The sequence below is a fragment of the Protopterus annectens genome, chromosome 16.part0 (assembly GCF_019279795.1).
Source record: "Protopterus annectens isolate FY-2018-M chromosome 16.part0, PAN1.0, whole genome shotgun sequence".
In the NCBI taxonomy this organism is placed as follows: domain Eukaryota; kingdom Metazoa; phylum Chordata; order Ceratodontiformes; family Protopteridae; genus Protopterus; species Protopterus annectens.
In genome coordinates, this window is record NC_056750.1 from 788692676 (window position 1) to 788710467 (window position 17792).

The window sequence follows — 17792 nt, forward strand, 5'->3', positions numbered from 1 at the left end:
ATCATAGTAGCATTAACAGGTGACATATGGATATTTACAACATCCCAGGTTGCTGGCCTAGCAGCGTCACACTCAGTATTGGACAACAGACACTCCAGTAGTAGTCATACATGAGCTGACCTTTGCTGGGGTGACTCAGGTGGCAGAGATGTGATCCATGTCAATGCAGACAGGGCAAGCAGGAATGGCTATAGGTGCTGGACAGCAGCATGTGAGTCCAGCAGGTCTTGTTGTGACCTAGTGTTTAATGTTCTGTTTGACATTTATTGCATCCCCCCTTCTGCATTCCATTACCAGCTTATGTGATTGACATATCTGTTACAGTGCTGAAGAGTTTCCTCAGAATAGTGCAAAGGGTTAGGTTTGTGTAGTTGCAGACTGCCTTTGTTTAGATGGGTTCAAACCTGTGTTGCATAGGTAGTAGCTTGCCTTTTGTAGGTAATGCTCATGAACATGTGATGGCCTGTGCACCTATCGGTATCTCCCACTTGCTACTTGCATCCAGATCATCTTTGTTGTCTTTCCATTAGCCAATGCCATAGGAACACAGTGTTATAATTATGTCCTTCATGTGGGCCTTGTACCTTTTCCCTTTCCTGTGTGGAGGACATTATGGAGGTGTGAGGGCTACAGCTTCACAGACAGTAGGTGGAAATACCTCTCAGCACATGACATGTGGGGACAGCCCAACAACATGGGGGACAAAGATCCAGAATTGGGTACAGATTGTAAGTATTGCTGTTATACACATACAGGATTGCTAGATTAACAGGGTTTGTCTGGACATGCATTTTCTGCGTGACTTGACATCTGGTAGTGATATGTCTCTGACATACCTCTTAACTGTCCAGATGTCCACAGATCCCAGAGATTTGCCTGTTATGTTTGGTCTGTTCCTCAGACAACTTCTGTTTTTGTGAAATCAGTAAGATAATGTAAGGATTGTAGTCAGTAAATGTTGACATCCATTAGTGTTTTAGACATCATATCCTTCATGTTACAACAAACCCTGTAACACCAGCAACTTTTTCAGTTTGTAACATCATTATGTGAGATATGTCCCTCTTTCCGGCCCCCTGTCCCCCAAGTATGTCATGCTTTGTCCAGATGTTTTGCAGTAAGAGGTTCAGAGGTATGGTGTATCATTATTTAGTGACTGCAGTCCTGGTATCATCCCAGTGACTTAGCAGACTCCTGGAACTGGTATGCGGCAGTGGCCATACATATTTTCCACACCCTGGACATTCTGTGGAAATCTGTACAGTTGAGAGTTCTGTATGTCTGGTCATTGTTAACAGACTGCCAAGATTGTGTAGCAGTGTTGTGTGTAAATGTTTGTTGGGCTGAGTAGGGAGAGTAGCAGATGTGAGTGTCATAATCCTTTTCTATCTGACTGTGCATGCTGCTACAGTTGCTGGTGGTGTATCAGGTGTATATGTTTGTAGGGGCAGACTGGGAAATGTCCTGTAACACCTCAGGATTCCCAGTAGACTGTGAGTTGGGCCACTATACATTGATGCAGTGTGTGACTGGCAATCAGGATATGTTTGTTCAAACAATTGTTCTATTCTAGAGCTCATTTGGGGTACTGGTATGTTGCTGTGACTGTGGTGCAAATGGTTGTGGGTGGACATTTTCACACCAATATCTGCTTTTCCCTACAGTTCCATCCCTGTAATGCATGATATATTTGGAAATACATGGGTAATTTCCCAGAGCTGATTTCAGGTAGTGTCCTGTTGGTCTTACTGTGGTTCAGAAGGTGCTGGGTGAAATGGCGGTCAGCTGTCAGTGTTTTTTCTCTTCTGTTACATGACTGCAGTCATACCTCTCCACTGTCCAGATGTCCAGACACTGTCCAGATGCATGGCTCATATATTTGGTCTGCTCCTCATAACAGTTGTGGGTTTCTGACAAATCACTGGGTTATAAACGCATTCTATGAACACCTTCAGGAATGCAGGGATCATACAATCCCAAATAAAACCAAGACCCAATCCTCCAAAGGCAGACGTCCTGTCAGGTGGACCCCAGCCATAAACAAACTGTACAATAGAAGGAGGAAGCTACTACATGATAGAGCAAAATCCCAAAAAGGGAAGGCATCTCTGATCAGTGTCAGCAAAAAACTACGGGCACTCAAAAAATCGTCTAAGGCCAGCTTCGTGAGAAAAATTGCACAGGACACTAAGGATAATCACAAGGCTTTCTTTAGTTATGTTAGGAACCTGGGTGGGAATTCCCAGATATGCTCAGAATTAGTCCAAAATGACAAAAACTACACCGAACCCACAGACATTGCCAACATCCTAGCTGACAGGTTCAGCGCAAACTTCTCCCCCCCCCCACCAAAAGGGCAAATATCTATCCCAGCAGAGTGCTGCCCCCCTGACATCTCAGATTTTCAGGTAAGAGCCGCCCTCTCCAAAGCAAAAAACACAGCATCAATGGGACCAGACGGTGTGCCAGGCTGCATACTACATGAACTCCAAGAAGAGCTAAACCCAAACATAAAACTACTGTTCAATCTCAGCCTTACCACAGGATATGTACCCAAAGTGTGGTGTACAGCAACAGTGGTCCCTCTCCACAAAGGTGGTGCCTCAACGGATCCTGGAAACTATCGCCCCATAAGCCTGACTAGCTTGGTCTGCAAAGCTATGGAAAGGATCATCATGGACCTCATAAAAAAAGATATTGGGGACCTACAGACACTGGATCCTACCCAGTTCGGCTTTGTTAAGGGCAGATCCTGCCTCTTAAACCTGGTCAATTTCTTTGAAACAGTCACCAAGGCCATTGACGAGGGAAAGGTGTTCCACACAGCCTACCTGGACCTCGCAAAAACCTTCGATACAATACCCCACTCGGGCATTATAGATAAGCTCACCAGCTTAAATATAAACCCCTATGTCACTAGATGGGTTGCAAACTGGCTCAAAGACAGAACCCACATGGTTAGAATTGCTGGAGCCATGTCAGACTCCAAACCAGTTACAAGTGGCATCCCACAAGGCTCAGTCCTGGGACCTCTCCTGTTCGGTATATATTTCTCGGAGGTACAGGCAAACACGGAAGGACTGTGGCTGACCAAGTTCGCAGATGACTGCAAACTGGGCGCTATAATCGACTCTCCAGCTGACACAAGCATCCTCCAAAAGGGCCTCATAGAAACAGACAACTGGTGCCAGAGCCATGGCCAAAAGCTAAATGCCAAAAAGTGTATAGTCATCCCCTTTGGCAAAAACAAAGTGCCCACAAATTACCACATAGGTGGTAATCCATTAAGTATGGAAGAAGTAATTAGGGACCTGGGGACCCAAGTTGATAGCAATCTCTCATTTGACAACCACGTGGCCAAAGTGGTTAGAAAAACATTTTATATAGCCCACCTAATCATGAAGGATTCACATCTAGATCAGGGAGGTCATCGTGCCTCTTTACTCATCCCTCATCAGGCCCATAATTGAGTACAATGCCCTTTGAGATGTACCTTACCAGACACCTGCAGCAACTGGAAAGTCCCCAAAGTACCTCACCAAGAGGATCAAAGGGCTCAAACAGATGCCATATGCTGCCCGATTAAAGAAACTCCAGCTCTACTCAGTGGCATACCGCCTGCTCAGAGGCGATCTGTGCCTGACGTATAAAGCCATGTCCAACCCGGAATTAATGGACATGCTGCACCTCAGAAAATCCAAATCCCATCGAGCTACGTGCTCGAGAGACTTGAACCTCAGCACTGAAATAAATAGGACATGCTGGAGGGACAGATTCATAACCCAGAGGCTCCCTTCACTCTGGAATAAAATCCCAGTCCAGGTTAGGCAGAGTCCCTCATTGACGCTATTCAAGAGGAATCTTGATGAGTGGATGGGGGATCGTAGGTTTACCCCGGGTATCACTTCTGTTCACTGTTAGACAGAGGCACAGTATACTAACCTCGAAAAAGGGCATAGCAAAATTAATTTTAAAATGGGTGGCAAAAGCCAAACACACTCTGGCTAGGCTTATAAATGCCCTAGGGCAGACAGCCTAGTATGAACCCATGAACCTATGATGTGAGCATTAACATCAGTATATAATGACATTCATTTGTGTTTCAGACCTTGAACTTATCAGGAATTATATGTTAAAGCCAGCCATGCTACTCTAGCAGATTTGTACATGTATAACAGTCATATTTCAAAGATGTCACTATTGTTTGCCCTTTACCCCCCCACTTTGTCAAGATTTTTGCAGATGTCTTACAGTAAGAGGTTTATCTATACATATATATATATATATATATATATATATATATATATATATATATATATATATATATATATATATATATATATATATCTATACACACACACACACATATATATATATATATATATATATATATATATATATATATATATATATGTGTGTGTGTGTGTGTGTGTGTGTGTGTGTGTGGGTGTGGGTGTGTGTGGGTGTGTATATATATATATATATATATATATATATATATATATATTATATATATATATTTATATATACATATATAAGTATAGAAGAGAACTATGGATATATATTTTTCCCTTATGTTAAATGACTGTAGTGAATGATATGTTTGTAAAAACATTGCAAATTCATACAGCTCAGATGGTGTAGAGGTACAGAGCTGTGATTGTAGTGCACATGGTCCTGGGTTCAAGACTTGGAACCAATGACTTTTTTTCATTAATGCTAAATGACCAGAATGCATGATATGTTGTAAAAGTACTGCAATTCACCACAGCTTAGGTGGTGTAGTGGTATGCTGCTATAATTGTAGTGCACAGCATCCTTTGTTCGAGACTTTTCAGCGCTGATTATTTTGTTGCTGGGCAGAACAAGGGCTGATGGAGACAGAGTGATTATGGCATTTGTAAGCAGTTGTAAGTGGGTTTCTGTGGTTTTGCATGGAGCTACGTGATGCTAACAGACGGTTAAGCCCTCTTAGCTTCACTTAGCACCGCTTACTCCTGCACTAATTTTAATTAAAGAAAAGAAAAAAAGGGAGATAGGAAAGTGGTGAAATTGGGGTAAGCAGCTGGTAAAACTTTAAGAAAACTAGCTAGAGATGTGCAAGACAGGTGTAGGAAAGGACCATAGCTCTACTTTTCTTCTGCAGCAACAGCTGTGAATAATGTGTCGGATTTGGAATTTACATCCTCACACCCCAGAGGGAGGGGTGTTGGTGACAGACATTTGTAGAATAATTTGTGGGTAGGTTGATTACTTTCACTGTACATGGGGGCAAAATGTAGAGCTATGTATGGGGCAATGATTTTTTTGTGGGACAGATGTCCTTTTTTTAGGTGAGAGTAGGATGCTGGGGAAGGGCTTTAGGTATGTTTGGGGAGGTAGGTTTGGCAGGATAGGTAGCATTTACAGATAGACAAGACACACAAGACAGCAGCCAGAGGTGGTATATGACACATGAGGGGGTAAACACCTTAGACGGGGAAGGTGGTTGGGAATCAGAGGCCCATGAGCCCCCAAACAGATGCAGTGGGACTGAGGTCCCCACCCATGGGCAGTCACCACTGCACCTTCATGACCCTGACGGTGGCTGTGCTGGGGGCTGGACAAGAGGGGCAGCCTGCCCCTCGAGGTGCACCAGGTGGCCCACCCAACTTGGATCAGTTGAGGCTGCTCACTGTACCCCAGATCATTCTGTGGGTGATGGGCTTCTCTCCATCCCCGTGCCCAGGGGGGGTGAGCCCCATCCCCTGAGGTGGTTCCACCTGAAGATGGTGCAAGACCAATGGAGGAGAATGTTCTGGGTTGGGTCCCAGCTGTTCTGGGGCCTGGTGCCACGGCCAGATGGGGTGAGACAGGTGGATCCACTGGTATCTGCCTTCCCAAATGTTCTATGGTGTTGTGGTTTTCACAGATATATTGGTTAGTCATGAACAACACATTGCAAAATTACTTATAACAGCATGCATGGGTGTTCTCATTAATCCAAACCAACAGATTTAAAACAGTTGCATAGCAAACAGAACACATGCATAAATGGAACAACAGTAAGCATTTTAACAGCATGTAAGCTTCATTGACAGCAACAGACCATCAATACTGGTATTTGAACAAGATATGTTAATATGCAACCAATGAAATATATGAACAATAATGGAACACATGTTCCAACAATAGGTTTTGAGAACAACATACCCATAGTATATGAATAGCAATTATTGATGCAGATGACAGGTGGGGGGAAGAGAATAAAAAAGTCCATTAGCAACTGTATCGGCTTCTATTTTTCACAACAGTATTGCTCAGTACTCTACAGGTCTGCTCTCACTTTACATCTGCCTATGGCCCATAGCTTATGTGGCACATACATACTGTTAGACTGTCAACCTGTAATCGTATGAGGCAGACTGGGTGAACTGTGGCTAATTTACTGGAGGAAGCTTTTACATGTCAGGGTTACCTACTTGACAAATAAGGGGTACCCTGCAATGATGTTGTGTGAGTCTGCTACTAGCATAGTTCACCTGGATTCCTATCTGTGTCCAAGGTGATTGGTAGCAGTGACCACTAGCTGTGACAGTGTGAAACTTGAGAGACATGTATCTGGAAGAGGGTATGGTATATGTACCTATCCTGCTGTCATTTCCAGGCATGGGGTTGGACAGTGGGACAGTTGTACATGGTGCATTTTTATATCCTTCAAACAGCTACTACAAACAATTTATTACTTGTAAGACCTGTGGAGAAAATAGCGGTTACCACTATCTGACTACTTCTACAAATATTCCAAATTTCTTGAGTGTATATATGCACATATCTCAGTACCACTTCCTGGATTCAAACCATGTTTGGGTGTGATAAAATGAACGACAAAGCTATTTCTCATCACACTGGGCTACTGGGTAACTGCTTGTTCTTGTTTGACTGTTTTCTGCCTAATACTCTGTGGGTTAGACAGTCTGACCTTGTAATCCTGAGATTCATGCATGACAGATAGTTACTGTACTGTGTAGTAATCCTTTGAATTTATACGATCTGAAAAACAAAGGTTAACACAAGGCACTGCAGTAAGGGACACACTATAATACATTTGACATTAGTATTCAGGGTTTGGATCTTAGTGCATAACATATGTCATATTTCATGTATATCTTGATTTACAGCTCCACAAGCTACTGTTTTGCATACTAGCTGAGTCTCTGAACAACCTCTGTTAATTCATGTTGTCAAAGCCATATTTTCTGTGCAGAACCTGTGTACATTCTATTTCTATAACAACATACTGGAATAAATCCAACAGTTTGTGGTTTAGGTTTTTATTGTAGTTATATGACACAGTGCTCTACTACTGCATATGTTGTAGTTGACTATTAGTCTGATAAACTTTTCTTTAATCGTCACACACAGAACACAGTAAACAATTTCCTTCTTCTTATTTTTTTCACTATATGATGAAAGGTAAATCTGTACTCACCAGCCTGTCAGCATATCCTTGTCAGTCTGTCGGTATGGGTCTCAATGTTCATAGCCTTCTCTTCTACAGCTGTAGGGGTGAGAAACAAACATTATACATACCTATCTATCACATACTCAAGCTAGAATTTGTTACAGCTATATCTGGGATACTTACAAACTGCTGGAGCATGCCGGTCGCAAGCATCTTGGATCCATTGGGCCAAGAGCTCCCTCTTCCTATGTCTTAGGTCAGCATAATGATGCCATACCTGCTTACAGTTTGGGGGATTCCAGTGTCACTGATGAGGTTGTGTGCCAGATGGTCCCACGCCTCCACTTTGTACTGAGAGCCCTGGTATTGGCCTTGCAGCAGTCTGCTGTCATGGTGTTCTACAAGGAGTCCAGCCATGACCCAGGACTCCAGGATGCCCCAGTGCTGCAGCTGAAAGCACACTCCCTCTCCAATGCCAGACATGTTCCTGCAGAGATCAGACTAAACAGGTTATGGCTGGATCCCTACTTGCATGGTTTAAATAATGCCATATTCCCACCCTTTGCTGTCATTGGATCATTTCAAAAATGCTGAACACAGCTTAGCAACGCACATATCCACTAAGCTGGGTTGAACAATGCTTAAAGGGGTAATTGCTGAGCATTGCTTAACAGTGTGCAAATCCATTTAGCTGAGCTGACAACTGGACAACTGGAGACATCAGTCAAAAAGGTATTTTTTTATAGGTAGTTCAGTAAGTGCATTTATTGCATTCTCTTATGGTATTCTGGGAATATAGACAGTAAGTATATCAGACTATAAATGTATGGTTTGTCTTGTTAAGAGAATTTCAATAAGTCCCCTTTATGATATGTGGGGAAACTATCTAGAGATAGTTGTACCTTTTCTGCTCTTTCCTATGATATACTGGTTAAGGTGTTTACTTTGGAGGCACAAGGTATAGAGTTTGATTCTCACCATTGAAGGGAAACTGGCTAGGCCTAAAATGGCCTGCAAGAGCAGTTAGCTTAGTATTTGCCTATGAGTGCATGATAAGCACTGAAATCTGGTAAAGAGGGAGTGTTGTTTTTACAATAAAACCAAGTACAGTATAAGCTTGAGGGCTAGCAATTTATAGTTAAGTCTTTTGACATTAAGCAGAGCAACTTTGGTGTAGTCCAGACTGGCATATACTGCAAGGCTTTTTGGCATGCTAGAATATTCAGAAGGTGAACCTTGCCTACAAAAAGACACCTTGGGGGCAGCACGTGCTTTGGACATTGTACAGAATCCATTAAATGAAAGGTTCAGGTCATCCTTGTTGAAGCTTACAGACACAAGGTAGTGTTTGATTTTTACCTTTAGGAAGGAATTTGTTTAGGCTTTGAATGAGCTATTATTAAAATTAGCCTAGTAATTAGCTTTGAACTTTGAAACCATGAATCTAAGGAAAAGAGAAAATGAAAATTTTACAGTGATTTCTGCAAACGTGAATAATATTAAGAATATAATAAGAAGAATAGGAATGTTGGAATGGAGTAATACATGTGATACAGATGTAATTATATTACAAGACACAAGATTTTTAACAAATGAAAAATTACAAACAGAGAAACTATGGGGAGGAAAGATAATCTGGAATTTGGGAAATGAGAGATGTTCTGGAATAGCCATATTCTGTAGAAATACAGTAAAAATATTAGATGTACCTTTAGCAAAAATGGAAAGATTGACCATTGTAGATTTAAAATGAAAAGAACAAGTTTATAGAATTGTAGCATTGTATGCTTATACTAACTGTAAATGAGAGGAAATCTTATTTCATCAGGTTTTAGACTATGTAGTGATACATATGAATATTATAACAGGAGACTTTAATTCTGATTTAAGAGGCAAGCGTAAAAAGAAAGGAAATAATATAAAATATGTTAGAAGTTATAAGATATGGTAAGTTAAAACTTTGGGACAAAAATTAATGGACTTACAAGAGGGGTATGTATAGAGTTGAAGTAGATTATTCTATAGTAGCAGAATATTTATTTATAGGAGAATGGGAGGCAGTTGAAACAGGATTTTCTGATCATCTGGCAATATGGCTAAAAATAAAAGAAAACAATATATAAAAATAGGCAAAGGAATAAAAAAGATAAATGAGAAACTATGGAATGAAGAAGGATAGTGATTCATAATACAATTATGGAATGATTATATTACTATGAGAACAATTTATAAAAATTAGTCTGAATGGTAAATGATATTTAAAGAAAAATATAAAAATATGCTTTTTACAGTGGCAATATGATGTGAGAAAAGTAAATAAAGAAAAATATAAAAGAACAACAATACATTGGAAGATTTAGAACATAATGATAGAAAGTACTTTGACAAAGAAAAATAATCATATGAAAGAAATCAAGAAAAAAATCAAGAATTGTTATATAAGCAAATATATTTTACAAGGAAAAGGGAAGAAGTATCAAGTTACTTAAGCAGATTAGTAAAGGAAGATGGTAGTATAATGAGAGAAATAAAAATGTAAAAGGAGAAATAAAATGAACTCAGGGAAAGATTATGAATAGTGTAGTAGAATATGTATAACAAATGTTTAAAGAAAAAAGAAGGTAGTGAAAAAACATGGAAAGTAAAAAGTTAACAAAAAAAGATAATAAAGAGTTGAAAAAGGAGATTTCTTTAAATGAGCAAGATCAAGTAAATAAAGATTCAGCTGCAGGCCCAGATGGAATAGGGTATGAACTGTATACAAATTTAAGGGATTGGCAAAAAATATTTTTAAAGCTTTTGAATAAATGGTTAAATGAATGTTTTGTTTACAAAGAATTATGTAGTAGAAGAAGGAAGATGGAAGAGAATTAAAAAACTGCAGACCAATAGTACTGAATAATAATGATATAAGATCTTTATGAAAATAATACAAAAAAGATTTGAAACTAAAATGGAAAATAGTATGGAAGATAGTATATATAGTATAAGGGAAGGGGTTGCCAAGAATTATTAATGATATATAGATAAATTGTGGATGATATTATGAACAGGAAATAAGAAGTGAAAATTATGATAGGAGGCCTTAATAAGGCATGTGACACAATTAGACATGAAATCTTATGGGTAATAATGAAAGAATATAATATAAGTGAGAAAATTAGGAAATTATATATGTCAGTATATAGTAATAATAAAGTAAAAATTTATGTAAATGGCTGGTTATGCTAAGAGGTACAGTGGTATAAGACAGGGATCTCAAATATGTTGTATACTCTTTGCATTAGTTATGAATGTGATAGTATGTGAGATAAATTAGAAAATGAAGGAGGTGGGTATATAACACCTGAAGGGGTAAGGAATCCAGTTCTGTTAACATATGTAGATAACATTATAATAATTGCAAAGAACAAAATTTGGATAAAAGAAGTAATAATTTACACAAATGAGTATCGGTATATGATAGGGATGGCTTTAAATAAAGAGAAAAGTAAAGGTTTAAGTGATGTATTAAAGACAGAAGGTATATGTTTTACAGTGAATTAAATTTCTCTGCTAAGTATAAAATTTGCAAATAAAGATGATAGTAGAATTCAGTGGAAAAAACAACACAAGAAATAAAGCAAACGTGTTTTCTGGAAAACATATAAATTAACATTCAGAAAAAAGGGTTATTTGATTGGAAAAAATAGTATATAAAGCAAGTGAAAAGGAATTATTGTAGACTGTGTTTCATTTATATGGGGTTCGAGATTGAACCCAGTGAAAAGAAGAGTTTTGTTTGTAAATGAAGAAGGAGATTTAGGTTAATTAACCCAGTGATATACACTGCTTCATTAAATTTGTACAAATTTTTAAAGTGGATGAATGAAAAAGAGGATAGATTAGTAGTAAAACTGTATAAATAAAAGAGTAAAAGAGAAAACGAGTGTATAAATGAAAAATAAAATGTTACCAAGAAAAAAAATGTGGAAAATAAAAATTGCTGATTTAGAAAAAGATAGAAAATATGGCATAAGAATGTAATGATAAAACATTACTATGTAAAACTGGTTTACTATCAAAATGTCGATCGCCCATCATCGAATGTACATACTGTCGACTCCTTTATGCGAAAGCCGTAATGCTGATTCCTCAAGATATCGACAAAAAACACCGAACATTGACATTTCCGACCACTACACCACAAAACAAGTGCTACCATGGGTCAAAAGGAGGGCGAGATTATGCATTTCGGAATATTGGTGTTTGACATTATCAACAATCGCAGTTCGAAGTTCGAGTTAGTGGTGTCGGCAAGGGGCGATCGACATTTTGATAGTAAACTTGTAAAACAATATGAAAATCTTACAGATGAAAAAATAAAGCTATAAAAATAAGAAGCAAATGTAATCAAAAAGTTGAAGTCAAGATTTTTTGGGAGAGACTGGTAATAGATAAATTAGTAGGAAAAGGAAACATGCCATATAAAAGGAAAAGTAATAGAATAGGTTTTCATTCTCACGAAGAAGAAGTAGAAAATATGGAACGTGTTGCTAAAGGGTAAAAAAGCAAAAAAAGTTATGGGGAAAACTATGTAAAGAAGATTTTTTTAAGATATAACGGAAGTGGATAAAATAAACATGGATATGATTAAATATACATATTACAATAATAGAAGTAAAGAATATGTTAAAGTAATAACTATAAAGTTATTTATTGCAGAAAACAAACAAAGGCAAAGCTCCAGGTTTTTCAGCAGTTTAATAAAAGAACAAACACAGTTTCTTTTATTAAACTGCTGAAAAACCTAGTGTTTGTTCTTTTATTAAACTGCTATAAAACCTGGATGTGTGTTCTTTTATTAAACTGCTGAAAAACCTGGAGTTTTGTCTTTGTTTGTTTTCTGCAATTGGACTTCTTTACTTGTACAAAGGCACTTGGATATTGTGGGGATATATTTTTTGTCTTATAAAGTTATTTATGTTATATAAGGTATATGGAATGAAAGAATAAATGAATTTATGTTAGGTGGTGAATGAATTTTAGCAACAGTATTAAGTAAAATCAGATGGTGGTTATGGAAAAAGGGGGTCTAATAGGGATGAAATTTAACATGACTGTAAAGGAAATTGTGGATATACTATATTTAAATAGTTGCACATATGTAAATATTTTGTAAATAAGAGTTATTTTTGCATATAAATAAAGGTTCCCCCTACTCTTTTTGATAGATGCTGTGGATCTTCTACATCCACTTGAGCTATCACCAACTCAAGTAAATGAGGCCTCAGTTTAATGGCTTTTCCAAAGGATGGCACACTCAGGAGGTCAGGACACCCTTATACTCTACTGCAGAGTCAGCAATTAATCGTTCTGGTGTGGGAATAGAACCTACAGTCTTCTATATAAAGGCAAGTGTACTACCTGTTGCACCACTGATACTGACTAATACAAAACTAAGTTATATTATATAATTATACAAATAAATCCACATTATATTATATAATTCTAATAAACGGAAACATAAAGAATAAGATATATACAAATTTAAAGAACAGCAGTTAAAAGGGACAGAAGGTGCCAGTAGAGATAAAAAGTGGAATTATTGTCCTAATAACCAAGTGGCTTGTGAGGGCAGATAAGTAGATGGGAAAGAGGGGTATGAGTGGTACTCTCTAAGAGAGCTGGGTTTTACAGATAAAAGTCTTACAGTAGGAGATTGCAGAAACTGAAGGAGGAAGTTTAAGTGATCTAATTGTTCACAGTAACATTCTGTCTTCATAATTAGATATTTTTTTTTGAGTTAAGAGCAAAAACTCGGGTATAAAGTAATATATATTAGATGGGGTGGGAGAGACTTCCTCAGTTTCCAAGGGAAAAGTGCTGTGTCTAGTGCAGTAAAGTTTAGAAGTCGGTGTGTGAAGAGGGGTGGGGGTAGAGTGAGATTGATTTTTTACTTTATATTTATTATACCATAAATTTACCTGCTGGGGGGAAACTGTGTTACTGCACCACATAAACAGTTGGATAGCTAGTAAGAGATAAGTTATCTCTGACTGATAATCATTTAGCTGTTTCTACAGCTAGGTAGTGGTATTTATTTCTTGCGAGACTGTAATAAAGCTGCATGTTTTGTTAGAGACAGTTTAAATTCTCTCGATATTTCTTTTTTTGAGACTTCAGTAATAAGAGGTTGATATTACAGTTGTACAAGTATAATTGTTTCGCCAATGGCTGCTCTTACAAATGTAAGGTATGAGCGATTCAGCCTGCCAAGTGAATGAGGTAGTTCATTTTATTTCTTGTTTATCCAGGGAGTGGTCATGGAAGGTGAGGGAAGATATTTGAATTGGAATATGTTTTCCAGTATAAGCTTGTTAATGTCATTCATTAGGTAGCTAGTGCTGCATTTACTGAATTTTCTATTAGTGTCAAAGAGCATAGTCTTTTTTTTTTGTTTATTCACTTTGAGTGACAAGTACTGTGTTGCAGATCTTGGTTCAGAGAGGGAAAATATTGATTATTGCAGAGAGAAGTATAAGAAGATGAGGTATGTTGTAAGGAAGCTTATTAATGAATGTTGAGAATAGTAGTTGTGCCAAGAATAACCCTTGAGGTGCTATTTTTTAAACTGTTTGAACTGAGGTATAACCTCAGGGCTAATACCTATGTCAAGCATATGCTGTATGAGATAGGAACGATCAACAAGATCAAATATGTCTATAAATATTACTCTAGTTAACACACACATCCCTGTCCATATTCTGGAGAATTTCATCAGATATAGTCCATAGAGCAGTCATAGTACTATGGCATGCCCGGAATCTATGTTGTTTGGAGAAGAAAAGATTGTATTGACACATGTAATGACAGACCTGAAGGTAGATTGATTTTTGGCCAATGGTGGGTAAGATAGAGATAAGGCAGAATGCGTGTTTAGCTGGAAGGGATTGTTTGGGCAAGAGCTTCTCTTCTGCAGACTTCCAAATGTCTTGTATTATAATTTGAGTAAAGCAGAGACTTTATATGTGCTGGAGTGTAATATTAAGGAATTCTTTGTACTAGTATGTAAATCAGTGATTGAGATTATCAGTGGCACTTGGGACATACAGTGACATTTGCTATAACAGAGCTTTGATGTATTTGGTGTTAACTGATGTGAAGGAAAAGGGTGCCATATATAGAGGAGGTGAAGAATTATACTGGCGGGGTGTTGGATTACTTTTTGGATTGGAGGGGTTGTAACTGACTTCATTAAGAAAGCCAAGAGAGGAATGGTAGTTGAACATGTCTTTAGGCTTGTGGAGGCTAGTTGGATGGTTGGCTTCTATCCAGAACAACCTATGGTCTATTTTGGTGAGAATGCTGTGTATTTGTAAGGTTATAGATATTACGTTGTCATACAACTTGATTGGCAAGATTTTTAGTTGAGTGTAGCATTGTCTGGTACTGGGTAAAGGGTCATGTTTCCACTCTTGCCACATCTCATCTCAAAGTTTAAGTTGTCATCTTAATCCATAGGTAAGCCTTTGTGTGCTCTTCAGTTTATACAATCTTGAGATTATGGGAAAAATGTGTCCTGGATATTTAGGAGAGTATTGGTTAGGGATTAAGTAGCAATACTTGAATCTCGTGTTTTAATGATATTTGACCAGTTGGGGGTGGATAAGTGTAATCTGAATCTTTAAAGAATATAATTGTAGGTGTGATTTTGAATTATTTGTTCTGTAAGTGGAAACTGATGGTGAAGAGTTAACTAACTGTTGGAGCTTCCACTTTGAGATTAGAGATATCAGTGGGAATAACCAGGTCTAGACGTCAGTGGTGGGAGATGCACAGCTTTGGATGGGTATGATGTTGTTCTACCTGGGTAAGGCTAAGGTTACCTAGGAGTTTAGAGATATTGTGCAGAAGTTCCAAAAATTAATGTTAAAGTCACCAAAGATAATGAGGATAAGACTGCTTTGAAACAGCCAACTGGGATATGTATAAGGAGGCAGCCACAGTGAATCAGCATTTGAACATTGATGAATACACTGAGGTAGTGATGGCATACATTTCAAACTGTGTTGATGAGGTAACAAATACCAAGCGTACCAATATTAGAGCTAACCAAAAGCCAAGTTCAAGGTATATGAGCTTCTGAAGGAGAGAAACACAGCTTACAGGGTTAACGACAAAGCATCCCTAAGTGTAGTAAGAGGTAATCTGAGGAGGGGTATACAAGAGGCTAAGAGGGAGTATGGCAGAGGAGTGCAGAGGCACTTTGACTACAAAATCAGGTCAGCACAGTGACAGCATGATTTGACAGCATCAAATTCCTGGACAGTTTGAACATCTTCTATGGTAGATTTGAGGAAAAAGCAACAGGTTGGGACTAAAGCTACCCACTGAGGATAAGGATGCAGTACTCCGCCTCAGCACAGAGGAGATAAGAGAGCTAAGGAGAGAGAACCCCAGGAAGGCTGCTGGCCCATACAACATACTGGGCAAGATGTCAAAAGGCTGTGCTGATCAACTATGCACAGTGCTCAAGAAAATATTCAACACCTCTCTTGCCATGGCAAACATACCCTCATGCTACAAGGAAACTAACATCATCCCACTACCTAAAAAAACACTCCCTTCAGCCCTAATGACCACAGATCAGTTGCTCTGATATCCACTGTCATGAAATGTTTTGAGCAGCTGATCAAATAGCAAATGTTTTGAGTGGCTGATCAAAAAGCATCATCATGCCTACCTCCTGATTTTGACCCCCTGCAGTTTGAGTACAGAGCTAACCAATCCATGACTGATGCCATATCAGTAGCACTACACGTCTCCCTTTAGCATTTAGAGGGCAAAGATAACTATATGCGGATGCTTTTCATAGAATTCAGCTCTGCATTTAACAGAGTGGTACCAATGCAGCTGATAGAAAACCTGGCACATTTAGTACACATCTCTGTAACTGGATCCTGGACTTCCAGACCACAGAGAGTGTGTTGGGTAAGAGCACATCAAAGTGCATCATGATTAACACCAGGGTTCCACAGGGATGTGTTCTTAGCCCACTGTTATTCACCATCCTGACCCATGACTGCTATGCTAAGCACAAGTCCAACCATATCATCAAGTTTGCTGATGACACCACAATCATGGGGCTCATCACAAAGGAGGATGAAAGGTTTTACAGAGAGGAGGTGGCATCTCTTATCAGTCAGTGTGAGAGGAACAACCTTGACCTGAATGTAAGCAAGACCAAAGAAAATTATCATCAACGTCAGGAAAAGAAGAACTAACCACCAAGCACTCAGGATTAATGGTGAGAGTATGGAGAGGGTTAAGAGTATGTCCTGGGTGTATACATATCAGAGAATCTCTCCTGTTCAGGAAACACCAGCCAACTGGTCAAGAAAGTGCACCAATGCCTACACCTTTTAAGAAGGCTGAAAAAGGCTAAGCTTCCTACTCATATTCTCTCCACCTTCTATAGAGGTTCAATAGAGAACATCCTCACCTGCAACTTCACAGTGTAGTTACAAGCTGCAAAGAGTGGTGAGGGTTTTAGAGAAGGCAACAGGTTTCAGTCTTCCATTGATACAACTTTATTCTGCAAGAAGCATCTGAAAGGTCACCAAAATAATATAGGACACCAAGCATCCTGTGCATGGGCAGTTTAAGCATCTGGTATTAGGCAGGAGCTATCGCAGTATTTTCTGCAAGGCTGCAAGACTCAGTAATAGTTTCTACCCTACAGTGATTAGACTTCTGAACTCGGACACTAGTCCCAGGTGTCTGGACACATAATAAGTCAATTTTTATTTATTTGTGCAATACATACTTACATATAGTCCAAGTAAGTGCAATATTTATTTATTATATCCATAGTAAGGGAGATGGCTAGAAAGGTGCTTGGTATGACATCTGGTTAGAGGAAGGATGACAAGGAGACATGGTGATGGAATGAGGAAGTACAGGAGAGTATACAGAGAAAGAGGTTGGCAAAGAAGTGGGATTGTCAGAGAGATGAAGAAAGTAGACAGGAGTATAAGGAGATGAGTTGCATGGTAAAGAGAGAGATGGCGAAGGCTAAGGATAAGACATATGAAGAGTTGTATGAAAGGTTGGACACTAAGGAGGGAGAAAAGGACCTGTACCGATTGGCTAGACAGAGGGACTGAGCTAGTAAAGATGTGCAGCAGGTAAGGGTGATAAAGGATAATGAGGGAAACATACTCACAAGCAAAGAGAGTGTGTTGAGCAGATGGAAAGAGTACTTTGAGGGGTTGATGAATGAAGAGAATGAGAGGGAGAGAAGGTTGGGTGATGTGGGGATAGTGAATCATGAAGTGCAATGGATTAGCAAGGAGGAAGTAAGGAT